The following is a 21,709-nucleotide window of genomic DNA, read 5'->3' as shown; positions in this document are numbered from 1 at the left end:
ACCACAGTTGTTTTCCATGGTCTTCCGGGTCTTTTGGTGTTGCTGAGCTCTCCGGTGCGTTTTCTTTTTAAGAATGTTCCAAACATTTGATTTGGCCACTCCTAATGTTTTTGCTATCTCTCTGATGGGTTTGTTTTGATTTTTCAACCTAATGATGGCTTGCTTCACTGAAAGTGACTGCTCTTTGGATGTCATATTGAGAGTCGACAGCAACTGATTCCAAATGCAAATGTCACACCTAGAATCAACTCCAGACCTTTTACCTGCTTAATTGATAATGAAATAATGAGGGAATAGCCAACGCCTGTCCATGAAATAGCTTTTGAGTTGATAGTCCCATTACTTTTGGCCCCTTAAAAAGTGGGAGGCACATATTGAAACTGTTGTAATTCCTACACCGTTCACCCGATTTGGATGTAATTACCCTCAAATTAAATCTGAAAGTCTGCAGTTAAAGCACATCTTGTTGGTTTCATTTCAAAACCATTGTGGTGGTGAATAGAGGCCAAAATCTGAAAATTCTGTCAATGTCCCAATATTTATGGACCTGACTGAATGTGCCCTCTACTATGACATTGGGCATCGGCCTTGGCAGACGACGTTGATGGCATGTTATTGTCTATGTCATGACTAGTGGCAGCAGCTTCAGCACTAGGAGGAAGGGGTTCTTGATCTTTCCCTATTGTATTTTTATCGGAGAAAGTTTGGTCCTCCATTTATGTTATATTGACTTGATATATACGTGCGGCTAAGGCGCAGACAAACACAGAAAATATTTTTTTATTTTTGTTGGAGAGTAGTGCACTTTGTGGGTTACACCACCCTTTAAGAAATGAGCCAGCCGGCTCTTTACTTATGGGACACAGGAGCACGCTTGGCGCTGCTCCTTTGTTGATGCACGTGCAGCCACAGTGCACACAATTCACAAACACAGAAAATAATTTTTTATTTTGTTTGGAGTGTACTTTGGGGGTTACAGCACCCTTTAACGGACAAGCCAGCCGGCCCTTTACTAATGGCACACAGACGCACGCTTGGCGCTGCTCCTTTGTTGATGCACGTGCAGCCACAGTGCACACAATTCACAAACACAGAAAATATTTTTTTATTTTGTTTGGAGTGTACTTTGGGGGTTACAGCACCCTTTAACGGACAAGCCAGCCGGCCCTTTACTTATGGGACAAAGGCGCACGCTTGGTGCTGCTTTGTTGATGCACGTGCGGCTACTGTGCACACAATTCACAAACACAGAAAAAAAATATTTTTTTTTTGCACTTGGGGGGAGCACCCCTGATGGACAGAGCACCCCCTGGACAACACTACAGCACCCCTTTAGGACTGGGATACTGCACAGGACTTTGGAGTGGACACAGCCCCTATGGACGACTGACTGCACAACACAGTCCAGCCAGCCCCTATGGACTTTGGAGGAGTGGACACAGCCCCTATGGACAACAGCAGCACAGCACAGCACAACACTACACTGCACTACGCTACACAGCCCAGCCAGCCCTAACTCCCACCCTCCCTCTTCACTGTCCACAGCCGTGTGAGAAAATGGCGCCGATGGGGGTACCTTATATAGGATCCAAAACCCGCGAGACCCGGAAGGCGGGATGATGACGTTTTCCCTCGATTTCAGATCCGAATCAGGTGGGAAAAGTCAAGCCTGACTCGGATCGGCCTCGGATCGGGGGGGCTCGGGGGGGGTTCAGATTTCAGATATCCGAACCCGCTCACCCCTACTCGGCACTATGGGAAAGACGTAAGACCACCCACTGCCGGAGCCAGAAGTCGGAGCTCATGAGTTAGCTCCAGCCTGGCTCCGGCTCTGGGTGCAGCAGCCAATAACAGTCTGTCTGACTCTTATTGGCTGCTAAATCAAACACACCACCTCTGGGTAGTACACTCAGGCACCGGCGGCAGTGTTTGTTTAACTGTGTAGTGTGGACCACAGTCATTGTATAAAGAGCATGGAGTAAATCTCGGAATCAGACCCTATATGCACATATACATCCATATACAGGTTTGTACACATTTCTGCAGCTGGACTGACCCAAACTGTTTGCTTGGTATGATACCTATATACCCATCATTATCAGTACGGCTCTTGCATCAGCCCTATCCCTTGTGCAAAAGATAGGTCTGAAAACAGGCGTAATTGCGCGTAAGCACATCCATGCATTATATCTATTGTATAGATAGATAGATAGATAGATAGATAGATAGATAGATAGATAGGATATAGATAGATGGATAGATAGATATGAGATAGATAGATAGATAGATAGGAGATAGATAGATAGATAGATGGATAGGAGATAGATAGATAGATAGATAGATAGGAGATAGATAGATAGGAGATAGATAGCTAGATAGATAGATAGATAGGAGATGGATAGATAGATATATTATAGCTAGCTAGATAGATAGATAGATAGGTAGATAGATAGATAGGAGATTGATAGATAGATATATATGATATAGTTAGATAGATAGATAGGAGATAGATAGATATGATTTAGATAGATAGATAGATAGATAGATAGGAAATAGATAGATACGAGATAGATAGAAAGATAGATAGATAGATAGACAGATAGATACATAGATTGATAGGAGATAGATAGATACATAGGAGATAGATAGTTAGATAGATAGATATGATATAGATAGATAGATATTATATAGATAGATAGACAGGAGATAGATAGATAGATATGATATAGATTAATAGATAGATAGATAGATTTTAGATAGATAGATAGATAGATAGATAGATAGATATGATATAGATAGATAGATAGCTAGATAGCTAGATAGGAGATAGATAGATAGGACATAGATAGATAGATAGGAGATAGATAGATAGATAGATATATAGATAGGAGATAGATAGATAGATATATAGATAGGAGATAGATAGATAGGATATAGATAGATAGGAGATAGATAGATAGATAGATAGATAAATAGATAGATAGATAGATAGAGAGCTAGATAGATAGATAGATAGATAGATAGGAGATAGATATATATGATATAGATAGATAGCTAGATAGATAGATAGATAGATAGATAGATAGATAAGAGATAGATAGGACATAGATAGCTAGATAGATAGATAGATAGGTAGGAGATAGATAGATAGATATATAGGTAGGAGATAGATAGATAGATAGATAGGAGATAGATATATAGATATGATATAGATAGATAGGAGATAGATATGATATAGATAGATAGATAGGAGATAGATAGATATGATATAGATAGATAGATAGATAGATAGATAGATAAATAGATAGGAGATAGATAGATAGATAGATAGGAGATAGATAGATAGATATATAGATAGATAGATATGAGATAGATAGATAGATATGATATAGATAGATAGAGATAGTTAGATAGTTAGATAGATCTGATATAGATAGATAGATCGATAGATAGATAGATAGATAGATAGGAGATAGATAGATAAATAGATAGATAGGAGATAGATAAATAGATAGATATGAGATAGATAGATAGATAGATAGATAGATAGATAGATAGAAGATAGATAGGATATAGATAGATAGATAGATAGATAGATAGACAGATAGATAGATAGATATGATATAGATAGATAGAGATAGTTAGATAGTTAGATAGATAGATAGATCTGATATAGATAGATAGATCGATCAATAGATGGATAAATAGATAGATAGATAGGAGATAGATAGGAGATAGATAGATAGATAAATAGATAGATAGATAGATAGGAGATAGATAGGAGATAGATAGGATATAGATAGATAGATAGTTAGATAGATAGGTAGATAGATAGATAGACAAATAGATAGGAGATAGATAGATATATAGATAGGATATAGATAGATAGATAGATAGATAGGATATAGATATATAGCAGATAGATAGATAGATAGATAGATAGATAGGAGATAGATATGCTATAGATAGATAGCTAGATAGATAGATAGAAAGATAGATAGATAGGACATAGTTAGATAGATAGATAGATAGCAGGGAGATAGATACATAGATAGATCATACTTGCCGATATTCAGCTCCCTCCTTCCGGGGAGGCGTAGCCGGCTATGACGGCATTTTGGGGGCGGGGCCAGGGGCGTGAGCGCATGAACGCGTCATCGTGGCCCCGCCCCCTCTTCACAATGCCAAAAATAAAGGCATTGTGAAGCGGGGGGCGGAGCCACAATGACGCGATTCAGCGCAAATCGCGTCATCGGGCATCCCCGCTGCGGGGGTTTCAAGTAGTTGTGCGGCAGCCGGGAGGCTTGCCTGCCTTTCCGGGGGGTCGGGAGCGGCACCCGATATTCGGGAGGCTTCCGACCAAATCGGGAGGGTAGGCAAGCCTGAGATAGATTGATAGATAGATAGATAGGTAGGAGATAGATAGATAGATAGATAGGAGATAGATAGGAGATAGATAGATATGATATAGATAGATAGGAGATAGATATGATAAAGATAGATAGATAGATAGATAGGAGATAAATAGATAGATAGATAGATAGATAGATAGGAGATAGATAGATAGATAGATAGATAGATAGATAGACAGATAGATATGATATAGATAGATAGATAGATAGATCTTATATAGATAGATAGATAGATAGATAGGAGATAAATAGATAGATAGGATATAGATAGATAGATAGATAGATAGATAGATAGGAGATAGATAGATAGATAGATAGATAGATAGATATGAGATAGATAGATAGATAGATAGATAGGAGATAGATAGATAGATAGATAGATAGGAGATAGATAGGTAGATAGGAGATAGATAGATATAATATAGCTAGATAGATAGATAGATAGATAGATAGATAGGAGATAGATAGATAGATATATAGATATATAGATAGATATAGATAGATAGATGGATAGATAGGAGATAGATAGATAGATAGATAGATAGAAGATATATAGATAGATAGATAGATAGATAGGAGATAGATAGATAGATAGATAGATAGGTAGATAGATAGATAGATAGATATGATATAGATAGATAGATAGATAGGTAGATAGGATATAGATAGATAGCTAGATAGATAGGTATATAGATAGATATGATATAGATAGATAGATAGATAGATATGGAAGAAAAGCAGCATTGCCATTTATTTATTTGCCATTTATTTGAACTTGTCAATTATACAACAACTTCTTCAGTACAGAATTAATACAAGCAGTGGCAGCTCCAGAGGTGAGGCTGCAGCACAGTCCAAAATTCAGATAGGGAAGTCACTCCAACAGCCACCCCAAGAGCTGCGATCTATCTCCGGTCGGGACTCACTGGCAGTTGGTGTGGCTCTCCTATTAGAATTTTGTACTGCGCTGCAGCCCCACCTCTGGAGCCACCACTGAATACAAGATTTAACAAATCCAGTCAACATCATTCCAACATCTTGTGCTTTGTAAAAGACTCCTAAATCACCACCTGCACAATAATTGCCTGAATACTGCAAAATGCATGAAAGTGGGTTGTACTTCTTATCCATATTCCCTATATATGTATGATAAAAATATTTTTACTCAAAAAGTTATCACCTGACTCACATTCTGAATGAATAAAAAAATACTTTTGCTTCAGGAAAGCTTTATTTATTTTATTTATTCATTTTATTTCTTTATTGATTGATTTATTTATTATTTAACTTATCTGGCTCCCTTTCCCACTGCAATTTTGATGTGCAATGTGAAGTTACTGCTGTGATAATATGGGTTAACAAGGTGAATTGGCTCACTTGAGTTACCGGGGCTTCTAAAACTTTTTTTTAACACTTACCCATTTGTAATGGTAAATGTTTACCCCTTAAAGTGTCCATCAATGGACCTGATTTAGACCCGGTCGCTAGTTGTAGCTGCTCGCTCCTAGCATATGCAAATTCGGGAGGGTAAAGTCAAGTACTTCCGATGGACCTCGATGTACCAATGTTTTAAGACACTTCCTGGAGATGACGTGCACTAGTGGGCGTGTAAAGACACGCTAATGAGCGTCTACATTGACAAAGTGATCCCTCGCCAAGACATAGTGGGAGTGCTTATGCCTTGGCGAGGGATCACTTTGTCAATGTAGACGCTCATTTGTGTGTCTTTACACGCCCACTAGTACACGTCATCTCCAGGAAGTGTCTTAAAACATTGGTACATCGAGGTCCATCGGAAGTACTTGACTTTACCCTCCCGCAAGCACTGCGAGCTCTTCAGTGGAAAAAACACCAAGTGACGTGTAGTAGGACGCATCTTTGCTAATAATGCACAGCCACAAAACTCAGTTTGGACACTCAGATATGCCTCCATTCACACATCCACTCCCCCGTTCACAAGCACCATCCCCTGTTACCACCCTTTACTATGAGCGCTTGATTCCCCATCGCTGAGACTGGCTTAAGCAAATACACTGCAAATTATATGCATGCGCAGATGGGCAACTATCGATCAGTGCGAGCGGCCGCAGTTTACCGAGCAGGTCTGAATCAGGTCCAATGTTTGTAGTTACCTTTAACATCAGTTTGGCTTCCTTCACGGTTTGGCCAAGGAGAATGTTGAAAGATTCACAAAGACCATCAAAAGATGTAAATACTTTAATTTTTGTTTTTCAGAGTATATAAAGAGCTTGAAATTTCCTTGTTTTACCATTAGAAGATCTCCTTTGGCTGTTTGTGGCCCTAGCAAGGACGAACCTATGAGTATATGGGTGAGCCTGTTCCGTTACCGCCTGATACAAATGACGTTAAGTAAATACTGTACATTCTACACAAACTACATTATAAAGGGGCCTATTCATTATCACTAACATGCCAATTACACATGCAAAAAAGCTAGTTTTGGTTTAAGTAAAGGGCCCATTCTATCATTAAGGGCCTGATAAGGCCACCTAGTATTCAGCAAACAGCAAAAAAAGTTTTCGGAGTTTGCCAGCGGGATCTAACGCCATCTTCAGACGGCATTGATTCCCGGAGCCCTGCTCCTTATAATGGGAAGGACGTCCAGAGTTGCGAAGAGGGATCTGAGCGGATCTCTTCGCTGCCTCCACAGGGAATGCCCTGTGGCCCCATTAGGTCACGCATGCGCACAAGGCCGGCACTTAAACATACTGCTGCTTCTGTATGTTACGGATCACTGGGCCAGCTGCTTTTCTGAGCTATGCTGAATTGCTATGGTAAGTGTCAACCATCCAGCCCCCGATGATGAATAGACCCCATAATCTTTTGTAATAAACAAACTCCATCAAATTATATAATTATTTATTTTTTGGAACTACTAAAAGGGAATATTTCCTGAAATTGTTTTCTCCCACCAACATGGGTTGTAGAATGTAAGCTCTTGTGGTCAATGCCCAAATCTTTCAGTGGTGTCTACAAAACTATGACATTTCCATATTATAAAGATGTTATTATGTATATTAATATATTTGTAGGCAGCATGGTGGCGCAATGGTTAGCTTGCTGCCTCTCAACACTGAGTACCTGGGTTTGATTGATTTGGCACTATTGTGTGTTTTTATAAGAGATGTGCGCCGAGTTGCCGACCCTCGTGTTTTGGATCTGGATTGGTTTTGCCAAAACCTCACCTTCGTGTTTTGTTTTCATGTTTTGGTTTTGGATCTGGATTTTTTCTTAAAAAATCATAAAAATAGCTAAAATCACATAAAATGGGCCTGTTTTTATTCAATAGTATTAATACCCTCAATAACATTTATTTCCAGTAATTTCCAATCAATTTTGAACACCTCACAATATAATTTGTTTCATCTAGTTAAGGCCAAAAGGTTGCATCCAGCTAGCTGGCTGACTAAGCTAAGTGACACAGCGGGCGGCACTAACATGTGGCAGTTCAGCTTCTAATTTCCAATTCGGATACAGTGTGTTATACAGTGTGGGTTGGACACACCACTTATTGTGACAGCAGTGTCGGCAGAGCGGGGTTGCTAACGGTGTCCTCAGTACAGGAAATGGCAGTGCTGCTGTGCTGGCAGTGGCCCTGATTCAGAGCCGGATGCTCTGACAGAGCGCTCGCTCTGAATCAGAGCCGGCCCTTTCACTTTTTTGAGCGGCCTCCTGGCCACTCGCATAGCTGTGGGAGTCCACCCACAGCTATAGCGAGCGGCCAAAATGATGGTCGCGATGGTCAAGACCATCGCGACCATCGGGCTTGCGACGAGACCCTTGCGGTAGGGTCTCGCTGCCGCAAGCCCTGGAGTGCTTTTGGCTCTATCAGAGCCAAAAGCACTCCCACTGACATCACTAGTGATGTCAGTGGGGCCGGCTCCAGACGGTAGGCGTTCCCATGGGAACACCTCCATCTGGGCAGCAACGCCCCTGGCACGCCCACCAAAGGAGACCCATAACAACGGCTTGGCTGTCGTTATTCGGGTCTCGCGCATAAGCACGATGGAGCCGCCTCCGTTGTGCGCATGCGCACTTGGGAAACATCGACCTGCTTGCGGGCGCTCAGCGCTCGCAAGCGGGTCTGAATTAGGCCCAGAGTCCTCAGTGAAGGGTACCAGTGATGTCGGCAGTGCGGGGGTGCCAGCAGTGTCTTAAGTGCAGGTTTGCTGGCTGTGTCGGCAGTGCGAGGGTGCCAGCGGTGTCTTTAGTGCAGGTTTGCTGGCTGTGTCGGCAGTGCGGGGGTGCCAGCGGTGTCTTTAGTGCAGGTTTGCTGGCTGTGTTGGCAGTGCGGAGGTGCCAGCAGTGTCTTTAGTGCAGATTTGCTGGCTGTGCCGGCAGTGTTCTCAATGCAGGGTGCCGGTGGTGTCAGCAGAGTGGGGGTGCCAGCGGTGTCCTCAGTGCATGTGTGCTGACAGTGTCAGCAGTGCAGGGGTGCTGGTGGTGTCCTCAGTGTGGGAGTGTTGGCAGTGTCGGCAGTGTGGGGGTTACTGACGGTGTCCTCAGTATGTGGGGCAGCAGTGCAGGGGTGCAGGCAGTGTCGGCAGCGGTGGTGTCGGCAGCGGGGGTGCTGGTGGTGTCAGCAGCGGGGGGTCCCGGCTGTGTCATGCGGCGGGGGATGGTGGGCGCCATCTTCTTTTTCTGTATTTTCAATGGGCTTAACGCTGTCACGGCTCTCAGCCAATCACCGTTAAGCCCGCTCAATACAATACCTTGCGACCCGACAGCAGGGTCGCAAGGTTTTGCCTCAGGTGAGGGATCTGGGGCAGGCATCGGCCCAGATCCCCAAAATTCGGGTGGGTTTGGATCTCTGAGATCCGAACCTGCTCATCTTTAGTTTTTATGTTCTCCCGTGTTTGTGTGGGTTTCCTTCTGTTACCTCCCACAATCCAAAAGCATACTGTTAGGTTAGTTGCCTTCTGACAAAAAAAAATTAACTTATATCTGGGTGTGTATATGTGGTAGGGAATATAGATTGTAAGTTCCACTGGGACAGGGACTGATGAATGACTAAATATACTCTGTAAAGTACTGGAGAATATGTGTGCCAGGGCCGGCTCTAGACCCGTACAAGCTGAGCAGCTGCACCAGGGTGCCACCCCATAGTGAGTACAGTGTGGCCGCTGCTGTTTGCCCACCCGCTTACTAAATTAAGTATTAGTAGCCTGGCCCGGGCAGCGCTGAGCACTTCCAGGTTGCTCAAACGTGGCCCGGGCCAAACGTGACCTACAGATGGTGGTGCTGAGCCTGTGGCTGCTGAGTTCACTTCAGTGAGATGAGGCACCAGGGGCGGGATGCACTAATAATTACCGCCAATCACTGCAATTGTACAGATCGCATATGCACTAACATATGCGATCTGTACAGCAAAGGACAGCTCTTCAGATAAGAGCTGTCCTTTACGATCCCTGCCGCCATGTGGACTTCCGGGTGTATGACCCGGGAGTCCATCTGCGCATGCGCAGATAGACGCGGCGGCCGCGAGGTATGCCGATCGGATCCCTCATAGTAGCACGATGCGGTAGAAGCCCATAGGCTTCTATGGGGTAACGCCAGCAAAAGCTGGCGTTACCCTCCACATCGCAGCCCAGCGGCCAGCTGTTTGATGCATACGCAAAATGCGGTAAACAGGGGTTTTACCGCATTTTCCGTTTAGTGCATCCCGGCCCTGGTGTGAATGATGGATGACTCAGGCTGAGGGGGGCTGCTGAGCACACTGACTGCAGTGAACAGGTGTTGAGTAACTGTGAGTGAGAGGGTCTGAACAGTTGCTATGGGGGGTGGGGGGGAGCTGACCAGGTGCTGAGTGAGGGGGGCTGAACAGTGGCCGAGCAGTGAACAGGTGCTAAAAGGGACTAAGCTCAAAAATACACCTGTTATCTATCAACAATTTATATGATGACAATGAAATTCAGGTGTGAGATATATACTGAAGGGTAAGTGATCCTCTGAGTTATAAGAAATAGAGGTTGGGATAAAAGAAAAAAAAAAGTGGTTTGAAACATTTTAGTAAAAATTAATAAAAGAGTAAATACATTTGAGAACTTGTCAATAATTATCTAATTTGATCTCCTATGTACTGTGTTATTTTGCTATATGATCCACCTGCTGTATACAGAGCTACGGAACTGATAAATAAAACATAATAATTAGACCTGGGAGTATTTTGGTGAAAAACAATTCTGTCACGGAAAGTTCCTAAATTCAGAAACCATCTAAATATATATAAATGTATTCAATTCCTGGCAAACATTTAGTTTTAATTAGTGTATGATTGCTTCCAAATCAACATTTGAATAGGCTAAAAGTACATCAGTAGTTTCTGCTTATTAAAACTGGAATGTTCTTGTTCACAGTGTTTACAGACATAAAGAAAAAGTGATTAGTTATGTTTTATCTTAGTAAAAGTAGGCTTATCTACATAGCTAGGAAATGGTTTCAAACACAGCTACAGACATTTGAGCTGTTATTCTACTTCCCTCTAGGATGAGCTATGTACTATAAAAAACATATATATAAAGGGTGGTCCATAAGTGTGTATCTGTATTCATTCTCGAGTTTTAGCATAAAGTTAGAAGTGCTGTCTCCCATGTTGCTGTGTTAAGGCTTTTCTCTTTTTCCATTCCTGATGAATCTTGACCAACATGTCCGGCTGAATCTGAGCACAAGCATCAACAATTTGTTGTTGCAGATGATAACAATCTTGTACTTTCACAGCATAAACACGTTCCTTCAGGTAACCCAACAGAAATAAGTCCAATGGAGTTAAATCTGAGGATCTTGGTGGCCACTGGACTGGAACTCTACGGCCAATCCACCTTTGGGGAAACTGCACGTCAAGACATTCCCTGACAATCAATGAGTCCATAGTGAGGTGGGGCTCCAATGTGCTGGAAGAAATTAGGATATGACCCATCCTCTGATAACAATGAGGGAAAAATCTCTACATCTAACAACCTCTTGTAATGTGCTGTTGTTACTGTTCCATCAGAGAAGAATGGTCCTACAATAAGGGTACCCCACAAACCACATAATACCAACTGTTTTGCCGAGGCTACAACCCCACAGGCATCCAACCAGTGGGGTGGGGTTGTCTTTAATCAGTACAGTACCTGTTGTTCTGTTTGTTTACCTCACCATTTGCCTCATCACTTAACAATAACTGCTGTGGAAAATGAGGGTTCAGTTGAAGTTGCTGTGTTACCCAGTGTGCAAACTCCACCAGACGCCCTGGTTCATCCTCAGTCAGGTGTTGCAGCATCTGACTATTGTAGAGGTGCAATTTATGTGTAGACAAAATTCTCAAAATGGCCGTATGACTAACCCCACATTCACAAGACAAATGATGAGTGCTACACGTGTGTTCTTTGAAAATGATGCCAGCATAGCAGTTGTTGTTGCTTCATCTGTAACAGTTTTTGGTTGTCCACTTTTTGGTTTATCTATAACTGATCGGTTTTCTTAAAATTTTGGCAAGGAGTTTGGCAATGGGTGGCCTATTTACGTGACGTTGGTTGAAATAATTTGCAATAGCACATGTGCTTTATTCTCCAGATATCAAGACCGTCTCAACAAATTCTGTTTGTGTTAGTGCCATTGTCATTAATGTCACTACCTTCAAAAGAAAACTCAGTTATAACTCAAGAATACATAAAGATACATTAAAACAAATAACATCATTGTTTTTCTTATAAAATTCTGCATCTGTTTGATATGTCACATGACAACCTTCCCATTTTAAAAATGAAAGTTAAATGCAAGATGGCCGACTTTAAGATGGCCGCCATACTAGTGACATAGCCTAAAAAGTTTCCCCCCACTCCCATATTATATGTGTAGACACAAGATCGATATTTCCTTAGTCACTTCCTTATTTATGAGGGCGTTTGCACACTTATGGACCGTCCTGTATGATATATATATATATATATATATATATATATACATATATATAAAATCCCCAAGGGTGGCACTCCATTTCTCCAAGAAAAAACATGCAGGTGCCTTCCAGTTAAGGCCAACAGCTGATGGCCCAACAAAATACAGTCCACATCGGCGGCACTCTGATTGCAATGAAACAATACAGGAGAATGTGATAGATATCACCAACATTTCGGAGCGTTTTATACCTGCCCCTTCATCAAGGTAAAACATTTATAAATACATATAACAAGACATTTATACTCACAACTCCCCACGTGTAGTCCGCACCGCGCAGCATCTGGGGCCGGGTCTCCTGCCAATGACATCATCACTCCTGTCCCCCACACCGACGCTCTCACCACGTCAGTCCTAGGATAGAGGAGATGCCCACAGCCTGGATCCTCATCACCCTAGCAACGCACAGTTACCGGACTTACAAACAAATCTGGAACATGACACAAAACATACAAAATCCATTAACATTTCTAAAAATGCACGTACAAAAAACATAAAACAAAGTATGAAAGATGAGGACAACATATATCCTTACTATAAACCAAGTGAAATAGATCATGTGAACAATACAGACACAGAAACCTACACTAAATATCTCCCTCTATTATGAAGCAATAAATATAACTAAGTATAATAGACTTAAATGACCAGAGAGATATAACTCTGATTCTAAAGGCCACATGTAGTACTAACCAAATTTATAGGCAACACTAAAAAGACCACAGATTCTAGATTGAGACCCTACATTAAACTAGTTGTAACTACTGTCATAGAAAACTGACAGTTTGGGAAGAATATACAAACTCTACCCCCCATATCATGCCACTACTATATAATATCCGTAATTCATCATTAAGAAATTCCAATACTAATAAGAATTGAAACATTGGAATACTGTTCTGAGTATTTGCAGTTTTCTTTGATTGACACTAGGGGTGTGCACCGGCCACTTTCGTGTTTTGTGTTTTGGTTTTGGGTCTGGATCTTTCTTCGTGTTTTGGATCTGGATTGGTTTTGCCAAAACCACCCTTCCGTGTTTTGGGTTCTGGGTTTTGTGTTTTGGATCTGTATTTTTTTTTAAAAAAGCATAAAAACAGCTAAAATCACAGAATTTGTAGGTTTTTCTGCTCCTATGCTATTATTAACCTCAATAACCTTAATTTCCACTAATTTCCAGTCTATTCTGAACACCTCACACCTCACAATAGTGTTTTTATGTCCAAAAGGTTGCACCGAGGTAGCTGGATGACTATGCTAAGCGACACGAGTGGGCGGCACAAACACGTGACCCATCTAGGCGTGATACTACAGTGGCAGACAGGATGGCAGTTTGAAAAACTAGGCCCCAAACTGTACATAGTACAAAGAAAAAAAAGAGGTGCAAGATGGAATTGTCCTTGGGCCCTCCCACCCACACTTATGTTGTATAAACAGGACATGCACACTTTAACAAACCAATCATTTCAGCGCCAGGGTCTGCCACACAACTGTGGCTGAAATGATTGGTTCGTTTGGGCCCCCACAAAACAAGCTGGCAATTAATGTGTCCCTGCACAAACTGGCCCTACGGAGGCAAGATGTCATCCTCATCCTCCTCATCCACCGATTCCTCACCCTCTTCAGTGTGTACATCCTCATCCTCACAAAGTATTAACTCGTCCCACTTGAATCCACCACCACAGGTCCCTCTGTACGTTCTGGAGGCTGGTCTCCCTGGAAGAGCTGATAATTCATTTTGATGAACATCATCTTCTCCACATTCTGTGGAAGCAACCTCCTACGCCTTTCGCTGACAAGGTTCCCGGCTGCACTAAACACTCTTTCGGAGTACACACTGGAGGGGGGGCAACTCAGGTAAAATAGAGCCAGTTTGTACAGGGGCCTCCAAATTGCCTCTTTTTCCTGCCAGTACAGGTATGGACTGTCTGACATGCCTACTTGGATGCTGTCACCGATGTAATCCTCCACCATTCTGTCAATGGTGACAGTATCATATGCAGTGACAGTAGACATGTCAGAAATTGTTGCCAGGTCCTTCAGTCCGGACCAGATGTCCAAACTTGGTCCTGCCTGCCCTGCATCACCGCCAGCGGGTTGCTTAGGATACCTAAGTTTTTTCCTGGCAGCCCCAGTTGCGGGAGAAAATGAAGAAGGAGCCGTTGACGTGTCACGTTCCGCTTTAGCTGACAGTGTGTTCACCAGCAGGTCTTTGCACCTCTGCAGGCTTGTGTCGGCCGGAAAGAGAGACACCACATAGGCTTTAAACCTAGGATCGAGCACGGTGGCCAAAATGTAGTGGTCTGATTTCAACAGATTGACCACCCTGGAATCCTGGCAAAGCGAATGAAGGGCTTCATCCACAAGTCCCACATGCCGAGCGGAATCGCTCCGTCTTAGCTCCTCCTTCACTTTCTCCAGCTGCTTCTGCAAAAGCCTGATGAGGGGAATGACCTGACTCAAGCTGGCAGTGTCTGAACTGACTTCACGTGTGGCAAGTTCGAAGGGCTGGAGAACCTTGCACAACACGGAAATCATTCTCCACTGTGCTTGAGTCAGGTGCATACCCCCTCCTTTGCCTATGTCATAGGTGGATGTATAGGCTTGTATGGCCTTTTGCTGCTCCTCCATCCTCTGAAGCATATAGAGGGTTGAGTTCCACCGCGTCACAACCTCTTGCTTCAGGTGATGGCGGGGCAGGTTCAAGAGTGTTTGCTGGCGCTCCAGTCTTCGGCACGCAGTCGCTGAATGGCGAAAGTGGCCAGAAATTTTTCGGGCCACCCAAAGCATCTCCTGCACGCCCCTGTCGCTTTTCAGAAAATTCTGCACCACCAAGTTTATTGTGTGAGCAAATCATGGGACGTGCTGGAATTTGCCCAGATGTAATGCCCGCACAATATTGGTGGCGTTGTCAGATATCACAAATCCCCAGGAGAGTCTAAGTGGGGTAAGCCACTGGGCGATGATTTCCCTCAGTTTCTCTAAGAGGTTGTTGGCGGTGTGCCTCTTACTGAAACCGGTGATACACAGCGTAGCCTGCCTTGTAACGAGCTGGCGTTTCTGAGATGCTGCTACTGGTGACGCTGCTGCTGTTGCTGCGTAAGGTGATACATCTACCCAGTGGGCTGTCACAGTCATATAGTCCTTAGTCTGCCCTGTTCCACTTGTCCACATGTCCGTGGTTAAGTGGACATTGTGTACAATGGCATTTTTCAGGACACTGAGGACACTTTTTCTGACGTATCTGTACAGTCTCGGTATCGCCTGCCTAGTGAAGTGGAATCTAGACGGGATTTGGAACCGGGGACACACTACCTCCATCAATTGTCTAAATCCCACTGCACTAATGGCGGATACCGGACGCACATCTAACACCAACATAGCAGTCAAGGCCTCAGTTATACGTTTTGCTTCAGGATGACTGCTGTCGTACTTCATCCTCCTCGCTAAGGACTGTTGGAGGGTCAATTGTTTAGTAAAAGTAGTGGTGTTCCTACTTCCTCTCTGGGATGATGAACGACTCCCAGCAGCAGCAACAGCAGCAGCGGCAGCAGTAGGCGTAGCAATGCAGGATCCTCCGGAGGAATCCTGGATAGGAGAGTCAGTCATGCCAGTGACATGGCCTGCAGGACTACTTCCGATCCTGACTAAGGAGGAAATTGACGAGGAGGGAGTTGACGGTGTGGTTTGCAGGCGCTTGGATACAACAGGACAATGGGATTTAGGTGTCCCTGGACTGCTTACGGTCTTAGCCAAAGTTTCTGAACTTGACAGTAACTTTTTATGAACGTGCTGCAGGTGCCGTATAAGGGAGGATGTTCCTAGGTGGTTGACGTCCCTACCCCTACTTATTTCACCTTTACATATGGTACATATGGCAAGACAGTTGTTGTCCGGATTTGGATAGAAATATTGCCAGACCAAAGAGGTGGAATGTTTGGTCTTCTGCCCAGGCATGACCGTGATGGGCTTTTTCATCCCACAGACAACAACTGTCTCCCCCGGAGCCTGATTTAAACAAACAACATCACCATCAGAATCCTCCTCGCCAACTTCCTCCTCAGCGCCAGCTACACCAGTATCCTCATCCTGTTGTACTTCAACAGTGACATCTTCAATTTGCATATCAGCAAGTGGACTGTGGGTGCTCCTTTCAGCACTTGCAGGGGGCGTGCAAATGGTGGAAAGAGCCACCTCTTCCCGTCCAGTGCTGGGAAGGTCAGGCATCGCAACCACCACCACACTTGGACTCTCCTTGGGGATTTGTGATATCTTCTTAGAAAGCACAGTTCTTCGCTGTGCTTTTGCCAGCTTAACTCTTTTGATTTTTTTAGTGGGAGGAGGGCTTCCATCGTCATGTGAAGCTGAACCACTAGTCATGAACATACTAGGGATCGACCTTAGCCGTTCCTTGCCACTCCGTGTCGTAAATGGCATATTGGCAAGTTTACGTTTCTCTTCAGCTGATTTAAATGTTTTTTTCAAGGTCATTTTCCTGAACTTTGTCATTTGGGATTGTATGTGCCCTCTATTATGACATTGGGCATCGGCCTTGGCAGACGACGTTGATGGCATGTTATCGTCTATGTCATGACTAGAGGCAACAGCTTCAGCACTAGGAGGAAGTGGTTCTTGATCTTTCTCTATTTTATTTTTATCGGAGAAAGTTTGGTCCTCCATTTATGTTATATCGATTTGATATATACGTGCGGCTAAACACAGAAAATATTTCTTTATTTTTGCTGGAGAGTAGTGCACTTTGTGGGTTACACAAGCCTTTAAGAAATGAGCCAGCCGGCTCTTTACTTATGGGACACAGGCGCACGCTTGGCGCTGCTCCTTTGTTGATGCACGTGCGGCTACTGTGCACACAATTCACAAACACAGAAAATTATTTTTTTTTTAGTTTGGACTGGAGTGTACTTTCGGGGGTTACAGCACCCTTTAACGGTCAAGCCAGCTGGCCCTTTACTTATGACACAGGCGCACGCTTGGCACTACTTTGTTGATGCACGTGCGGCTACTGCGCACACAATTCACAAACACAGAAAATAATATTTTTTTTGGTTTGGACTGGAGTGTACTTTGGGGATTACAGCACCCTTTAACGGTCAAGCCAGCCGGCCCTTTACTTATGACACAGGCGCATGCTTGGCACTACTTTGTTGATGCACGTGCGGCTACTGCGCACACAATTCACAAACACAGAAAATAATTTTTTTTTTGGTTTGGACTGGAGTGTACTTTCGGGGGTTACAGCACCCTTAACGGTCAAGCCAGCCGGCCCTTTACTTATGACACAGGCGCACGCTTGGCACTACTTTGTTGATGCACGTGCGGCTACTGCGCACACAATTCACAAACACAGAAAATATTTGTTTATTTGGTTTGGAGTGTACTTTGGGGGTTACAGCACCCTTTAACGGTCAAGCCAGCTGGACCTTTACTTATGACACAGGCGCACGCTTGGCACTACTTTGTGGATGCACGTGCGGCTACTGCGCACACAATTCACAAACAGAAAATATTTTTTTATTTTGTTTGGAGTGTACTTTGGGGGTTACAGCACCCTTTAACGGTCAAGCCAGCCGGCTCTTTACTTATGACACAGGCACACGCTTGGCACTACTTTGTTGATGCACGTGCAGCTACTGCGCACACAATTCACAAACACAAAAATTTTTTTTTTTAATTTTGTTTGGAGTGCCCTTTGGGGGTTACAGCACTCTTTAACGGACAAGCCAGCCGGCCTTTTACTTATGGGACACAGGCGCACGCTTGGCGCTGCTCCTTCGTTGATGCACGTGCAGCCACAGTGCACACAATTCACAAACACAGAAAACATTTTTTTATTTTGTTTGGAGTGCCCTTTGGGGGTTACAGCACCCTTTAGTGGTCAGTCCAGCCGGCCCTTTATTTATGGGACACAGGCACACGCTTGGCACTACTTTGTTGATGCACGTGCGGCTACTGCGCACACAATTCACAAACACAAAAAAATATTTTTTTTAATTTTGTTTGGAGTGCCCTTTGGGGGTTACAGCACCCTTTAGTGGTCAATCCAGCTGGCCCTTTATTTATGGGACACAGGCGCACGCTTGGCACTACTTTGTTGATGCATGTGCGGCTACTGTGCACACAATTCACAAACACAAAAAAAAATATTTTTTTATTTTGTTTGGAGTGCCCTTTGGGGGTTACACAACCCTTTAACGGACAAGCCAGCCGGCCTTTTACTTATGGGACACAGGCGCACGCTTGGCGCTGCTCCTTTGTTGATTCACGTGCAGCCACAGTGTACACAATTCACAATCACAGAAAAAATATATTTTTTTTAGCACTTGGGGGGAGCACCCCTGACGGACAGAGCACCCCCTGGACAACACTACAGCACCCCTTTAGGACTGGGACACTGCACAGGACTTTGGAGTGGACACAGCCCCTATGGACAACTGACTGCACAATACAGTCCAGCCAGCCCCTCTGGACTTTGAAGTAGTGGACACAGCCCCTATGGACAACAGCAGCACAGCGCAGAACAGCACAGCACAACACTACACTGCACTACACTACACTACACTACAACACTACACTACACTACACTACACAGCCCATCCAGCCCTAACTCCCACCCTCCCTCTTCACTGTCCACAGCCGAGTGAGAAAATGGCGCCGACGCGGGTACCTTATATAGGATCCAAAACCCGCGAGACCCAGAAGGTGGGATGATGGCGTTTTGCCTCGATTTCAGATCCGAGTCAGGCGGGAAAAGTCGAGCCTGACTCGGATCAGCCTCGGATCGGGGGGGGTTCGGGGGGGGTTCGGATTTCAGAAATCCGAACCCGCTCACCCCTAATATATATATATATATATATATATATATATATATATATATATTCACAAAAAGCTCCAAGCAAGCAGTGGCACTCTGTGTAGTTTCAAATGAAGCAAATTGTATTAATCTACATCACAAACAAGACTTCCGACGTTTCGGGGCTAGGACGCCCCCTTGTCAAGGTGAAGAGATGAGCATGAGGGTTTAAATTTTACCAGAGGACACCGGTGGTTTGTTCTTCAATTGTAGGAGTGCCGGACTGTTGGATACATACATATATATATATATTAGGGGTGAGCGGGTTCGGATTTCTGAAATCCGAACCCCCCCGAGCCCCCCCGATCCGAGTCCGATCCGAGTCAGGCTCGACTTTTCCCGCCTGACTCGGATCTGAAATCGAGGCAAAACGTCATCATCCCGCCTTCCGAGTCTCGCGGGTTTTGGATCCTATATAAGGTACCCGCGTCGGCGCCATTTTCTCACTCGGCTGTGGACAGTGAAGAGGGAGGGTGGGAGTTAGGGCTGTGTAGTGTAGTGTAGTGTAGTGTAGTGTAGTGCTGCTGTTGTCCACTACTTCAAAGTCCATAGGGGCTGGCTGTGTTGTGCTGTGCTGCTGTTGTTAATAGGGGCTGTGCCCACTACTTCAAAGTCCATAGGGGCTGGCTGGACTGTGTTGTGCAGTCAGTTCTCCATAGGGGCTGTGTCCACTCCAAAGTCCTGTGCAGTGTCCCAGTCCTAAAGGGGTGCTGTAGTGTTGTCCAGGGGGTGCTCTGTCCATCAGGGGTGCTCCCCCCAAGTGCTAAAAAAATAATATATTTTCTGTGTTTGTGAATTGTGTGCGCAGTAGCCGCACGTGCATCAACAAAGTAGTGCCAAGCGTGCGCCTGTGTCATAAGTAAAGGGCCGGCTGGCTTGACCGTTAAAGGGTGCTGTAACCCCCAAAGTACACTCCAGTCCAAACCAAAAAAAAAATTATTTTCTGTGTTTGTGAATTGTGTGCGCAGTAGCCGCACGTGCATCAACAAAGTAGTGCCAAGCTTGCGCCTGTGTCATAAGTAAAGGGCCGGCTGGCTTGACCGTTAAAGGGTGCTGTAACCCCCGAAAGTACACTCCAGTCCAAACCAAAAAAAAAATTATTTTCTGTGTTTGTGAATTGTGTGCACTGTGGCTGCACGTGCATCAACAAAGGAGCAGCGCCAAGCGTGCGCCTGTGTCCCATAAGTAAAGAGCCGGCTGGCTCATTTCTTAAAGGGTGGTGTAACCCACAAAGTGCACTACTCTCCAGCAAAAATTAAAAAATATTTTCTGTGTTTGTGTGCGCTTTAGCCGCACGTATATATCAATATAACATAAATGGAGGACCAAACTTTCTCCGATAAAAATAAAATAGGGAAAGATCAAGAACCACTTCCTCCTAGTGCTGTTGCTGCTGCTGGGAGTTGTTCATCATCCCAGAGAGGAAGTAGGAACATCACTACTTTTACTAAACAATTGACCCTCCAACAGTCCCTAGCGATGAGGATGAAGTACGACAGCAGTCATCCTGAAGCAAAACGTATAACTGAGGCCTTGACTGCTATGTTGGTGTTAGACGTGCATCCGGTATCCGCCATTAGTGCAGTGGGATTTAGACAATTGATGGAGGTAGTGTGTCCTCGGTTCCAAATCCCGTCTAGATTCCACCTGCGACAAGCGTGCGTCTGTCTGTTAAAGGGTGGTGTAACCCTCAAAGTGCGCTCCACAAACAATAAAAATATTCTTTTTTTTTTTTTTTGTCTTTGTGAATTGTGTGGGCTGTAGCCGCACTTGCATCCTCAAAGCAGCAGTGACAAGCGTGCGTCTGTCTGTTAAAGGATTACATCGGTGACAGCATCCAAGTAGGCATGTCAGACAGTCCGTACCTGTACTGGCAGGAAAAAGAAGCAATTTGGAGGTCCCTGTACAAACTGGCTCTATTTTACGTGAGTTGCCCCCCCCTCCAGTGTGTACTCCGAAAGAGTGTTTAGTGCAGCCGGGAACCTTGTCAGCGAAAGGCGTAGGAGGTTGCTTCCACAAAATGTGGAGAAGATGATGTTCATAAAATGAATTATCAACTCTTCCAGGGAGACCAGCCTCCAGAACGTACAGAGGGACCTGTGGTTCCAGCAGGGACGAATTAATACTCTGCGAGGATGAGGATGTACACACTGAAGAGGGTGAGGAATCGGTGGATGAGGAGGATGAGGATGACATCTTGCCTCCGTAGAGCCAGTTTGTGCAGGGACAGATTAATTGCCAGCCTGTTTTGTGGGGGCCCAAACGAACCAATCATTTCAGCCACAGTTGTGTTGCAGACCCTGGCGCTGAAATTATTGGTTTGTTAAAGTGTGCATGTCCTGTTTATACAACATAAAGGTGGGTGGGAGGGCCCAAGGACAATTCCATCTTACACCTCTTTTTTTTCTTTGCATTATGTACAGTTTGGGGCCTAGTTTTTCAAACTGCCATCCTGTCTGCCACTGCAGTT

The sequence above is a fragment of the Taudactylus pleione genome, unplaced genomic scaffold, assembly GCF_031769625.1.
Source record: "Taudactylus pleione unplaced genomic scaffold, aTauple2 ptg000120l, whole genome shotgun sequence".
Lineage (NCBI taxonomy): Eukaryota > Metazoa > Chordata > Amphibia > Anura > Myobatrachidae > Taudactylus > Taudactylus pleione.
The sequence above is the reverse complement of the archived record's forward strand: the minus strand, read 5'-3'. Positions refer to the sequence as shown.